The following is a 12,882-nucleotide window of genomic DNA, read 5'->3' as shown; positions in this document are numbered from 1 at the left end:
CTCACTGAAGGGAGGCTCCCGTCGTTCACGGACAAAAGTTGCATCTTAGAGCCAGCTAGTTTGCGAACGACACATCACTAAAGGCTACAGATAAGATAAGGTCTTTATCCAGGGGAGGGAGGCACTCTGTGTGTAGCAGAGCTGACAGTCTGTGTTATAGCTCAGATGTAGCAGAGGTGAAGTGTATCAGAGGGGCACATGCATCACGCCTATTGTTTTTTTTTTTTTTTTTTTGTGCAATTTTCTTGTTAGACTTTTGCAGTTTGAGACTTTAGGTGCAGAATTAATCAGCGTACCAACGTTAGCTGCCTCCTGGATTTAATGCAGGGTGCTGTATTTATCTTAGTAGCCCAGATGTTTGTTCGACTTGTGGGCTCTGTAATTGCCCCATTCTTGCACCTAATAAGTCCCAAAGCAGAGCATGCTAGACCCAGAAATACTTTTGGGAGCTACTATTTGGGACTAAAAAGTTGCAAAAGTGAGACTACACAGGCAACTCATCACATGGATCACTAAGGGGGAAAACTGAACATACATTTCAATGATTAAGTAGGCCAACTTGTACCCAAAAAAGTATGATATGTGTGTCCCATTGTTTGTTATATACATCTTGTGGGTCTCATCATCTCTCATCTCTGATCTGTCTCATCTCTCTTTTTGTCAGATACTTGTAGAATATAAATAATCTACATAAAAGTGTAGATAAACCCTGCACCCTGATAATTTTAGCACATTGTTAGCACACAGCATCTTATAGCACGGAGTGTCATGAAGTGTCTTCTTAGAGAGTCCCCTCCCACATTATGGAAATTTACACTACCCAAAATAGAGAGGGGCTAGCACAACCAAAGGGTATGTGATTGAGCTGATGCACAATATAATCACCTGAACAACAACAAGAAGAAAAAAGTATGCACCAAAAACAGCCCAGTCAATGCAGTGTGAAACGAAATCGTATGAACTTTATTAAATGCAAAAACGGGCTACATATACGACAAACATCTAAAACATGAAATTTACACAGTTATACACTGGCGACCATGGTATCGGTCAGCACAGTAAAGACCCTGCTAGTTCACCCTGTGGCGAGTAGCAGATCCTCCCAGCCAAGAAAATGTAGGGGATGGCAAAATATCAAAGGTTCAGATCACAAGCAGGTCCTAAATAACCTATCCCTAAAACCTAAGTAGGTCCTAATGGCTGCCAGACACCATGTCAGCAATAGCCCACACCAGTACCACGCTTGTAAAGTGCAAGTGCATAAGTTGTATAGGTATTACCTAGATACCGGTATCTAAAGTGCTCTTAGTAGTCTGGCAGGCAGGTGGGAGAAAAGCAGGGGTAACGGGCTCCCCACGCGTATCGTCGTCCTAGACGACTTCCTCAGGGGTTGGTAGCCCTGTATTGGACCAACCCGCTTAAAAAGCGGCACACCACCCTTTCCCAACAGGAAACGGCGTTTACACAGCACAATAATCTCATGCACATGGAGTATCGGTACCGGAAGTGCACACGGTGAGTATGGTGGGGAAAAAGCTCATTACGCATGCGCGGGCCCAGGCCGGGGTGTCACATGACAGCAGCTGCTAAGCAACCGAGCAAGCCGGAAGGCAGCCTGGTGTTAAGGTGGAACAAAAGTACAGCTGCGGCTGCACAGGTACGGCGGAGGTTTGTATATAAATAATAATGAGTAGTGTAGTGCCACTGTATTTGAATAACCAGAGAGCACCGAAATTATGACAATCCAAAAGTAATAACATACAAAGTGAAAGAATAAAGGAGAATGACAGAATCCTGTAAATGTGATACTAAAATCAATATGGAACGCATAAGTGCGCTATCAAAAAAGTGAAAGCGTCTTATCAAATATATAAAAAATAAAAATAGCGAGCATACAAATAGTGGGGTAAAGCCCCATCTGTGATAGAGACTGTCAGAATAATGAACATAGTTATTTGAGTTCGGCATGTGAACATGCCCCCACCAAATACGCCCTATTTCACTATTCTCCGGTACTTAAAAAATATAATTAGTCTATGTACGCCAGGAACAAAAGAATATATATATATACAGCAAAATACAAAAGGGTGAGTGCCGCCATCCAATGCGAGCCCGTCTGAAAAAGCATATACAGCACCCCGTTTGGTAAATATCAATCAAGTGTCTAGCTTCTTGGTATCAGGGGTACCATATATTTAGTCAAATTACATTAGATGTCATCCCTTTCCTCGAGGTCAGCGGGCACCGCCGACAACAAGGGGCGGGGGGGTGGAACAGCTATATGTACAAATATACTTATGCCATCTTATACTTTAAAAGTCTATAGCCAATGGACAGGTCTAAGGGCCCTCCCACAGGAGCACGACATCGTCGATAAAGGTTGGCATCGTCAAGATCGGATCTACTTACCCCAAAGCCACCCAGGTCAAATGCGCAGGTAGGAATTTACACCAGGTACAACAACCAGTGGGGTGGCATACGGAATATTCTAATGAAAAATTATGCGATTATCTGCCCATGTTGTAAGGTGTATGTTGGAAAAACCACACAGGAATTGAGGAAAAGGATTCAGCAACATCTGTCAAGTATCAACAATGCCCATCTACATTTCTCACAGGGCAAGGCCCTCTCCCCGGTGGCCACACACTTTCGGACACATCATGGGGGTAAGACTAATGGTCTACAAGTGGTCAGGTTGGACAAACTTCACCCCAATATTAGGGGAGGGAATGTCACACCTGAACTACTAAGACTGGAAACCCAATGGATTTATAACTTACATTGTCTTTCCCCACAGGGTTTAAACGAGAAATTTGTATTTACAGGTTTTTACAGGCAGAGATAAATCATGCATAGTTTTGCTAACACACATATATGGCTGTCTGCATGGTTGAACCCATGTTGGCAGTTTTGGTAAGTATGTTTACCACTTCCAGTCCAGGCTCACCCATGGTCTTTTGGTTTCTGGTTTGACCCCACCTCATCATGCACATGCTTAGCCACACCCCCTGTTGGGTATACAGCGGGTGGTCTTATTCACACATGCAGGCTTCATGCACTTGCACTCCATTTTCTTTTCACTCCCCCCCCCCCCTGTCTCTTTTGCCTTTTTGACGTCTCTTGTTCATTCACGGTGGTTTGGGCCACGGCCCCCTGTAGTCCTTGAGCCCTTCTGGCTCCCAATATCACTTTCTTCACGATCCTTTTTTCTCGGATCAGATTCGGTTTGAGGAAACACACTGATCACGTTAAATATTTTACCTAACTGCCTCTATATTATACTATTTAGGACTAACGATGCAGCTACCCATAATTCCAGCATGAAAATCTCTGGGCCTATGAATTGGTCTCTTTTCCTACCTTAGGGATTTCAGGAATCGATTGAAGTTCTCATCATTCGCCTTGAAATCCATGGCACACACCCTCTCCTAACTTCCTGCCCTATGGGATATTACTCTTTACCTTTCTGAACCAGGATGGATCACAGTGGACTACCCAACTTGATTTCTTGTCCATTGGCTATAGACTTTTAAAGTATAACATGGCATAAGTATATTTGTACATATAGCTGTTCCACCCCCCGCCCCCTTGTTGTCGACGGTGACCGCTGACCTCGAGGAAAGGGGTGACATCTAATGTAATTTGACTAAATATATGGTACCCCTGATAACAAGAAGCTAGACACTTGATTGATATTTACCAAACGGGGTTATGTATATGCTTTTTCGGACGGGCTCGCATTGGATGGCGGCACTCACCCTTTTGTATTTTGCTGTATATATATATATATATATATATATATATATATATATATTACTCTTTTGTTCCTGGCGTACATAGACTAATTAATTATATTTTTTAAGTACCGGAGAATAGTGAAATAGGGCGTATTTGGTGGGGGCATGTTCACATGCCGAACTCAAATAACTATGTTCATTATTCTGACAGTCTCTATCACAGATGGGGCTTTACCCCACTATTTGTATGCTCGCTATTTTTATTTTTTATATATTTGATAAGACGCTTTCACTTTTTTGATAGCGCACTTATGCGTTCCATATTGATTTTAGTATCACATTTACAGGATTCTGTCATTCTCCTTTATTCTTTCACTTTGTATGTTACTTTTGGATTGTCATAATTTCGGTGCTCTTTAAGGTGAGTTGGTCCAATACAGGGCTACCTACCCCTGAGGAAGTCGTCTAGGACGACGATACGTGTGGGGAGCCTGTTACCCCTGCTTTTCAACCACCTGCCTGCCAGACTACTAGGAGCACTTTAGATACCGGTATCTAGGTAATACCTATACAACTTATGCACTTGCACTTTACAAGCGTGGTACTGGTGTGGGCTATTGCTGACATGGTGTCTGGCAGCCATTAGGACCTACTTAGGTTTTAGGGATAGGTTATTTAGGATCTGCTTGTGATCTGAACCTTTGATATTTTGCCATCCCCTACATTTTCTTGGCTGGGAGGATTTGCTACTCGCCACAGGGTGAACTAGCAAGGGTCTTTACTGTGCTGACCGATACCATGGTCGCCAGTGTATAACTGTGTAAATTTCATGTTTTAGATGTTTGTCATATATGTATCCCGTTTTTTCATTTAATAAAGTTCATACGATTTCGTTTCACACTGCATTGACTGGGCTGTTTTTGGTGCATACCTTTTTCTTCTTGTTGTTCAGGAATTTACACTAACCCTCACTGAGTTGTAGGAGCTAAACTAGCAATAAAACTGTAAAATTGTAAAGTTAGGGGTAAAAATATGTATTGTGTAAACATTGTTAAAGTATTAAAATTTGAGGACTTTCTTTCATGGAAGGGTTAGTAAAAGACTATATACTGGAGTATGTGACATCAAATAGTATAATAAGTGACAGCCAGCATGGGTTTGCTAAGAATAGAAGTTGTCAAACTAACCTGATCTGCTTCTATGAAGAGGTGAGCAGATGCCTGGATGGAGGAGCAGCTGTGAATATTGTGTTCTTGGACTTTGCAAAGGCATTTGACACTGTCCCTCATAGATGGCTGATGGGTAAAATAAGGTCTATTGGTTTGGCAGAAATCATTTGCAATTGGATTGAGAACTCCAGAGAGTTGTGGTCAATGATTCCTACTCGGAATGGTCACTAGTCAGGAGTGGGGTACCCCAGGGTTCTGTGCTTTTCCCACTACTATTTAATGTATTTATTAATGCTATAGAGGTTGGAATTAATAGCATTGTGTGTAATTTTTGCAGATGACACCAAACTGTGTAGTGTAATACAGCTTATGGAGGATGTTCATAGGATGCAGGGTGACTTGGACAAACTGAGTGTTTGGCCGTTCTCTTGGCAAATGAGGTTCAATGTGGATAAATGTAAGGTTATGCACCTGGGGGCTAATAATCCAAAGGCAAAATATGTCCTTGGGAGAGTCCCTTTTTGAGAATGACCTGGGGGTACTAGTAGATCATAAATTGAATAACTGCATGCAATGTCAATCAGATTTATTTAGTCTGGAAAAGAGACGACTACAAGGGGACATGATTAATTTATATAAATATATGAATGGTCCATAAAAAAAAATATGGTGGTAAGTTGTTTCAGATTAAATCAAATCAAAAGATGAGGGGGCACTGTCTCCGTCTGGATAAATAAAGGTTTAATCACTGGAGGCGACAGGGCTTTTTTACTATGAGAACTGTCAACCTGTGGAATAGCCTGCCTCAGGTGCTGGTCACGGCAGGGACAGCAGAGAGCTTCAAGAAGGGTCTAGATGCCTTTTTAAACCTAAATAACATTGATGGTTATGTTATATAGAATTGTTTCCCCTAAATCCCTTCCTCATGCAATCCCTTCCCTTCCTTGGTTGAACTTGATGGACAAGTGTCTTTTTTCAACCGTATAAACTAAACTATGATACTATGGGCAAACCCCATTAAATATACTCAGAACAACAGAATAACACATTATCTAATTCACTGTTATTAACGAAAATACAGAATTTCAAAGATGTATTCCAACCTGTTTCTATCAGTCCTGGTGTTTACAATGTTGGTTGTCCCTGGATAGGACAATAAATCTTTTTACTTCATGTCTGAGGAAGGAGGTTCCCCTCCGAAACGTCACGACACACCGGACTTTCATCGTCTCAGTAAGGAGCCACCGCTGAAAACGTGTGAACTACTCTATGGACTTTGGCAACACACTTTGAAGTATGGTGATGTACTGATGCCTTTATGTCTTATTTATGACGAAAATATAAAGATTGTTGATTACATATGTTCGGTCTCTTGGATCTATTTAAAAATGCTGCTATGGTGCAAGGAGTGAGAGCCTTGTGGGAGGTTGACCGATGTTCACACGTTCAATTAAACACTAAGAGCACTAACGCACTTTTGTTCAACACTGCAGTGCTCTCTGCATCCTGTCCCTCTCCCCTACGTTACAGGCCAGCTCAGACCCAGGCACTTCCTGCCAGCAAGTAGCCGTGTGTAGGGACTTGCACTACAAGCTACAAACAGAGATTTATCATTGATTTTGCTGGGCTTTTTTGACATATGAAAGTTGAAAAGAAGTTGCATATCGTGTTTTAGCAATTTTGCATTGCTCCAAAGTCGCACAGGACTTTTCCTGCTACTTTACTATACTAGTGTAAATATAGAAGTACTGCAACACCGTGCAAAGACAGATTCATGACTTGAACCTTTTTTAAAAAGTTGCAATGTTACTCCAGCCCCTTGCTGGTATATGTGCTGCAACTATTGGTGTATTTGGTACCTTTTTAAGAGAAAAATCCTAGACACATATAATAATTATAAAAATGTATACAAATTCTGCAGCTTTGCACATAAAGAGTATAAGGGCCAAAGCCACTTTAATGAATCTGATGAGGAGCGGAGATTCAAAGACAGTAATAGAACTGTCCCAAGGAGCTTGTCTAAAGTAGGGGATTCAATTTTGAGAACTTTCTTTCATGGGAAAACCCCTTTAAGCTGGGAAAGTGCCAGCTGGGTATCCGTGAAATCCACTACCTGTGGCACCAGGCATGGAAGCTCTGAAACCTTAGCCAGGAAAAATGGATGTCATTGCGTTCTGGCACTTCCAAGACAAAAAAAACAGGTGATGTCCTTTCTGGGCACAACCGGGTAGTATAGGAGATTTGTTCCATACTATAGTACACTAGTCAAGACCCTGACAAACCGCACCAAAAAGAAGTTGCTCTCTGCAGTTGATTGCGCTAGTGAGTTTGGCCTCAGTGCCATATTCATTCTTGGAAGATTCAATGGGCCATGAGCACCCTGTTATGTACCCTAGCTGTAAGCTCCTGCCCAGGGAGCTGGCCTCCGCCGGGAGAAGGAATAACTGGAAGTTGTTTGGGCCCTAATTATACGGGCGTCACTTCATTGTCCCCTTAGCTGGTGACACACTGATTCTCATACCAATGGGAGGTTGAGCGAGGCTCCAGCATTACAATTTCACCACTTGTCACAAGAAGGGAGTTGACAATGGTAACGCAGATAGATTATCCAGCCGAGAGGAGATAAAGGATATAAGTGCTGCCCCTAGCGTCCTCCCAAAGGGGGAGGTGACAAATATATAGAAATATACTGCAAGTTGGGTCACGTTAGGCCATTTTTGTGCATCAGTGCATTTCACAGGAATACATTAACTGGATAGTGTTAATAACTCCATGGGGGTTTGAGCTAGTTCACACCTACAGCAAGTTATCTCCAAAATAACACAAAAAGAGACAAAAAAAGCATATGGCCAATAATCCATATGCCAAGTATGGATATATGGTCCACCTAAGCCCAATACCCAGCATATTTCTTGGATCATTCTCAATGGCCCACATTTATCAAAAACAGTGCAAGAGTTCATGAATCTGGCACACGCTGCACTGCTCCTACAGAGTGCAGCAACTTTTTTTGCACCTTTAACATAGGGTGTGCGACACAATTCTGTTGGACACTGCATGATAAATGTGGTGTGCAGTCTGAACGCCCCTTTCAGTGCAGAATTTTTGTTGTCTAATATAGAGCAGCGAATGTGTTGCAGACACTTCAGAAATATAGAGAATGTGCAAAGTCAGACCAAAAAACTGGTGCAGGGGCTTTAACGCCTTACCAATGTGTGATGCATTAGTACATCACACGTCGGCTGTGGGTGTATGGAGAGGGCTCACAGGCTGAACCCTCTCCATACAAGGTGGGTGTTTGCTTCATATTGCCTCACTTCCTGTGTTCCGGGAGTTTCTATGAAAACAATAATTACTGTACATACTCATGTATAAGCCGAGTTTTTCAGCACAAAAAAATGTGTTGAAGAACCACCTCGGCTTATACACGAGTCAATAAAAAAAATAAACTTACATACTCCCCCTCCGACGCTTGGCGCAGCTCCAATTCTATCTTCTCTCTGCTGTAACAGCTGGCAGAGACATGTCTATGCGCTTAGCTGGCTGATGCACCGCCGGTGTTGCCGCTGATGACCTCATAGTGTGTCCCGGCTGGTAGATAGCATGGATGCGTCTCTGCCGGCTGTTACAACAGAGAGAAGAGCCGCAGGGACTGGAAAATTGTGGAACGGCGCCGAGCATCAGGACCACCAGAATAGAAGGCAAGTAAGTTTTTTTTTTTTTTTAATGTGCTTGGCAAACGGGGCTGGCTGTATACTAAGGGGGCTGGCTGGCTATATACTACAGGGGGCTGTCTTGCTATATACTGGGAGGCTGTAACCAATGCATTTCCCACCCTCGGCTTATACTCGAGTCAATAGGTTTTCCCAGTTTTTGGTGGTAAAATTAGGGGCCTTAGCTTATACTCGGGTCGGCTTAAACTCTAGTATATACAGTAATTGACCTAGCATATTTTTTTTTATTTATGTTTTATTGTATTCATTTCATTTCTAAATATTTCTAGATATTTTAGATATTTTGTCCGTGTTTTTAAGAATTTATATGTATCCCATGATGTCATAAAAGACCCCTGGAGAACATTTTTTTTATTTACAAGTTTTCACCTGTAAATGGGGCATCATCAGGGAGCGGTGAATGGTCGCCATGACCGTCTCGGGTTTTCCAAAGACCCGAGGCTGCCTCATTTTAACCCATTCATTACAATTTTAATGAATGAGGTGGTAAATCTCCTGTAGTATGGCAGTATATGAAAAACTGTATAATGGCAATATATGATAGATCGATCAGACAACCTAGGGTTAAAGTACCCTAGGGAGTCGGAAAATTAATAAAAAACAAGTTAAAAAAAAATTATAATAAAAAAACAAAAAAAAAAAATCACTCAATCACCCCCCTTTTCCCTAGAACTAATATGAAAAGAAATAAACAGTAAAAATCATAAACACCGTCGTGCCTGAATCGCTGCGGCTGAAAATGCTGATCAAAATATGTTTTTCACTGCGTTTAACCCCATAACGGATAATAGTGTCCAAAGTCGAAAGTTTGAAAAATATAAAAAATTCTATAAAAAGTGATCAAAAGGTCATACAATCCTAAAAATGGTAGCAATGAAAACGTCATCAAAAGTCACACAAAATGACACCACTCACAGCAATGAAATATGAAAAAGTTATTAGTGCCAGAAAAGGCAAAATCAAAAATATTTTTTTTTTACAGGAGGGTTTAATTTTTGTAAATGTATGCAAACATAAAACCTATATAAATTTGGTATCCTCTTGATCGTATCTGCCCAAAGAATAAAGTAGACAATGTAGTAGACAGTAGGCACAGTGAAAGCCATAAAATCCAAGCCCACAAGAAAACGACACGAACATCTGCAATCTATTCTTCACTGTTTTTCACTGTGTTTTTCACATAAATGATCCTGTGTTCACCGTTTTTATTCTATTCTTCACTGTTCTTCACATCTGCTAACTTGTCGGGAGATAATCAACGCGCGGAACAGTGAAGAAAAGATTGTAGATGTTTGCATACATCTGCTAACTTATCAGAAGACATTCTTTTTCAATTAAATAACACATTTTATTCCCGAACCATGGTCCCTTTGAAAAATGCTCGAGTCCCCCATTGACTTAAAAAACGCGCGTGAAAAACGCACAGAAAACGCAAGAAAAACGCAAACAACACGCGCATGAAAAACGCAAAAACGCTAATGACTCCAAGGAAAAATGGAACAAAAACGCAGCCAAAAACGTCAGTTTTTCACGCATTGCACCCTGACGTGAAATGCAACGCTAGTGTGGAAGGGGCCTAATGATTATTTCCATACATGTGGCATATGTATTTCACTAATCCTGAAATACAATTTCAGTGAAAAACCTAAAATTATCAATACATTTGTACCTTCTTGGTAGGGCCACATTCACACGTGGTGCTTAAATTGTGATGACAATGCATTAACCCCTAGGCGCACCAGGACGTTATAGTACGTCCCCGGGGCTAGATGCTTAGCGCACGGGGACGTTCTATAACGTCCTGCTTCTGGCACCGGCTCACGAACGGAGCCGGTACCAGAAGCAGCGGCTGTCAGCTGTCTAGTACAGCTGACAGCCTGCGCTAACACCCGCGATCGGAGCCGGCTCCGATCGCGGGTGTTAACCCCTTACACGCCGCGGTCAAACATGACCGCGGCGTGTAAGGGTGTTTGCGCTGTGGATCGGATCCCCCGTGCCGCTTACCGGGGGATCCGATCCACTTCTGGGCAGCTCCGAGGACTGGCATGTGCCCCGGAGCTGCCCGGTCTCCATGGCAGCCAGACCCCTTCCGGGTCTGGCTGTAAACTGTCTGAGCATGCGCAAGCTTGCTCAGACAGTTTACACTGCTCTACAATAAAATAGTATTGTAGAGCAGTGTATTGAACTTAAACCAGTGATCAGAGCATCACTGGTTTAAGTTCAAGTATGTATAAGTAAAAATATGCAAAAACAGTTAACACTACACATTATAATAAATAAAAAATAAATACATAAAAATATAAGCCCCTAAAATGTCACTTTCCCATAAAAAAAACTTAATAAAGTATAAAAAACATAAAAACACAAAAAAAACCCGCATATTTGGTATTGCCGCGTCCGTAACAATCTGCATAATAAAACAGAATTGTTACTGGACCCGCACGGTAAACGCCGGAGGAAAAAAACGCAAAAAACATTCCGAAAAAAGATAATTTTTAATTAATACCCTATAAAAAATGCTCTAAAAAGTGATTTAAAAAATGTTATGCACTCCAAAATAAGCCCACTAAAAAGAACAACTGTTCTCGCAAAAAATAAGCCCCTAACAAGATTTATCTGCCAAAAAATAAAAAAGTTATGCATATAAAAAGATGGTGATGCTAAAATGAATAAGATTTTCTCCAAATTAGTTTTTATTCAGTACAATTGAATAAAATACACAAAACCCCCACATATTTGGTATCCCTGCGTCCGTAACAATCTGTATAATAAAACAGAATCGTTATTAGATCCGCAAAGTGAACCCCGTAAAAAACAACCTAAAAAAACTCTCTCTGATAAAGATGATTTTTTATTAATGCCCTTTAAAAATGCTCTAAAAAAGTGATTTTAAAAAGTTACGCAATCTAAAATAAGACCACTAAAAAGAGCTATCATTCTTGCAAAAAATAAGCCCTTAAACAGATTTGTGAGGTGAAAAATAAAAAAGTTATGCATATGAAAGACGGTGATGCTAAAATTAACAAAAATTTTGCCAAATTACTTTTTATTCAGTAAAAATGGGAAAAAATAAAAAAATATATATAAATGAAGTATTTTCATAAACGTGGCGACCCATAGAATAAAAATAATATACTATTTTCATGGTATGGTTAACGGCCAAAAAAAAAAAACACATAAAAATTTTCCTAAAAATTGATGATTTTCATTTCCTCCACCAACAAAGAGTTAATTAAATCTCACCAATTAGCTATAGATGCCCCAAAATTATGTATTAGAAAAGTGCATCTCATGTGGCAAAAGAAATAAGCCCCTATAGCTCCTCAATAAAAAAATCTGATTTGGATGGCGCCTCCTTCCCTTCTATGCCCGGCCATGCACCCATACAGCAGGTTACCACCACATGTAGAGTATCCGTGTACTCGGGAGAAATTGCGTATCAAACTTTGTGGAGCCTTTTTTCATTTTATCCATTACAAATGTTTAGTTTTCCACCCAAAATGAGTGTATTGTGAAAAAATATTACAATTTGCAGACTCCACCTCCATTTTGTTTTAACCCCTATAAAACACGTAAAGGGTTAACAAACTTCTTAAAAGTGGTTTTTCATACGTTGAGGGGTGTAGTTTCCACAATGGGGTAATTTACGAGTCTCGCTATTATTTAGGCCTCTCAGTGTCAATTAGAAGTTGAGCAGGTCCATCTAAATACAGGTTTTGGCGATTTTACAAAAAATGTGAAAAATGGCACCCAAATTCTGAGCCTCATAACATTCTAGTAAAATATGTGGAATCTGAAAAAACCATGCCAACATAAAGCAGACATTTGGGAAATGTAAGTTATGAATTTATTTGGGTGCTATGACTTTCTGAATCAAAAGTAGAGAATTTAGAACGTTGAAAATAAAGAATTTTTCAAAATTTTTGCCAAATTTTGTTTTTTTTATAACTAAACGCAAAAGATTTCATCCAAATTTTTAAACTAATTTGAAGTACAATGTGTCACGAGAAAACAATCTCAAAATCCCCTGGATATCTCATAGCGTTCCAAAGCTATAACACTTATAGTGACACAGGCCAGATTTGAAAAATGGGGCCGCGTCCTTTAGGCCAAAAGATGCCGAGTCCCGTAGGGGTTAACAAATTGCAAATGAAATCTTAACACTTTGTGAACACAATTCAAATGTCACATGTGAACAGGGCCTCACACTGCTTAAACCATACTTCCCCAACCATCCCGAAT

The sequence above is a fragment of the Engystomops pustulosus genome, chromosome 3 (assembly GCF_040894005.1).
Source record: "Engystomops pustulosus chromosome 3, aEngPut4.maternal, whole genome shotgun sequence".
In the NCBI taxonomy this organism is placed as follows: Eukaryota; Metazoa; Chordata; class Amphibia; order Anura; family Leptodactylidae; genus Engystomops; species Engystomops pustulosus.
This window is presented reverse-complemented; position numbering follows the sequence as displayed.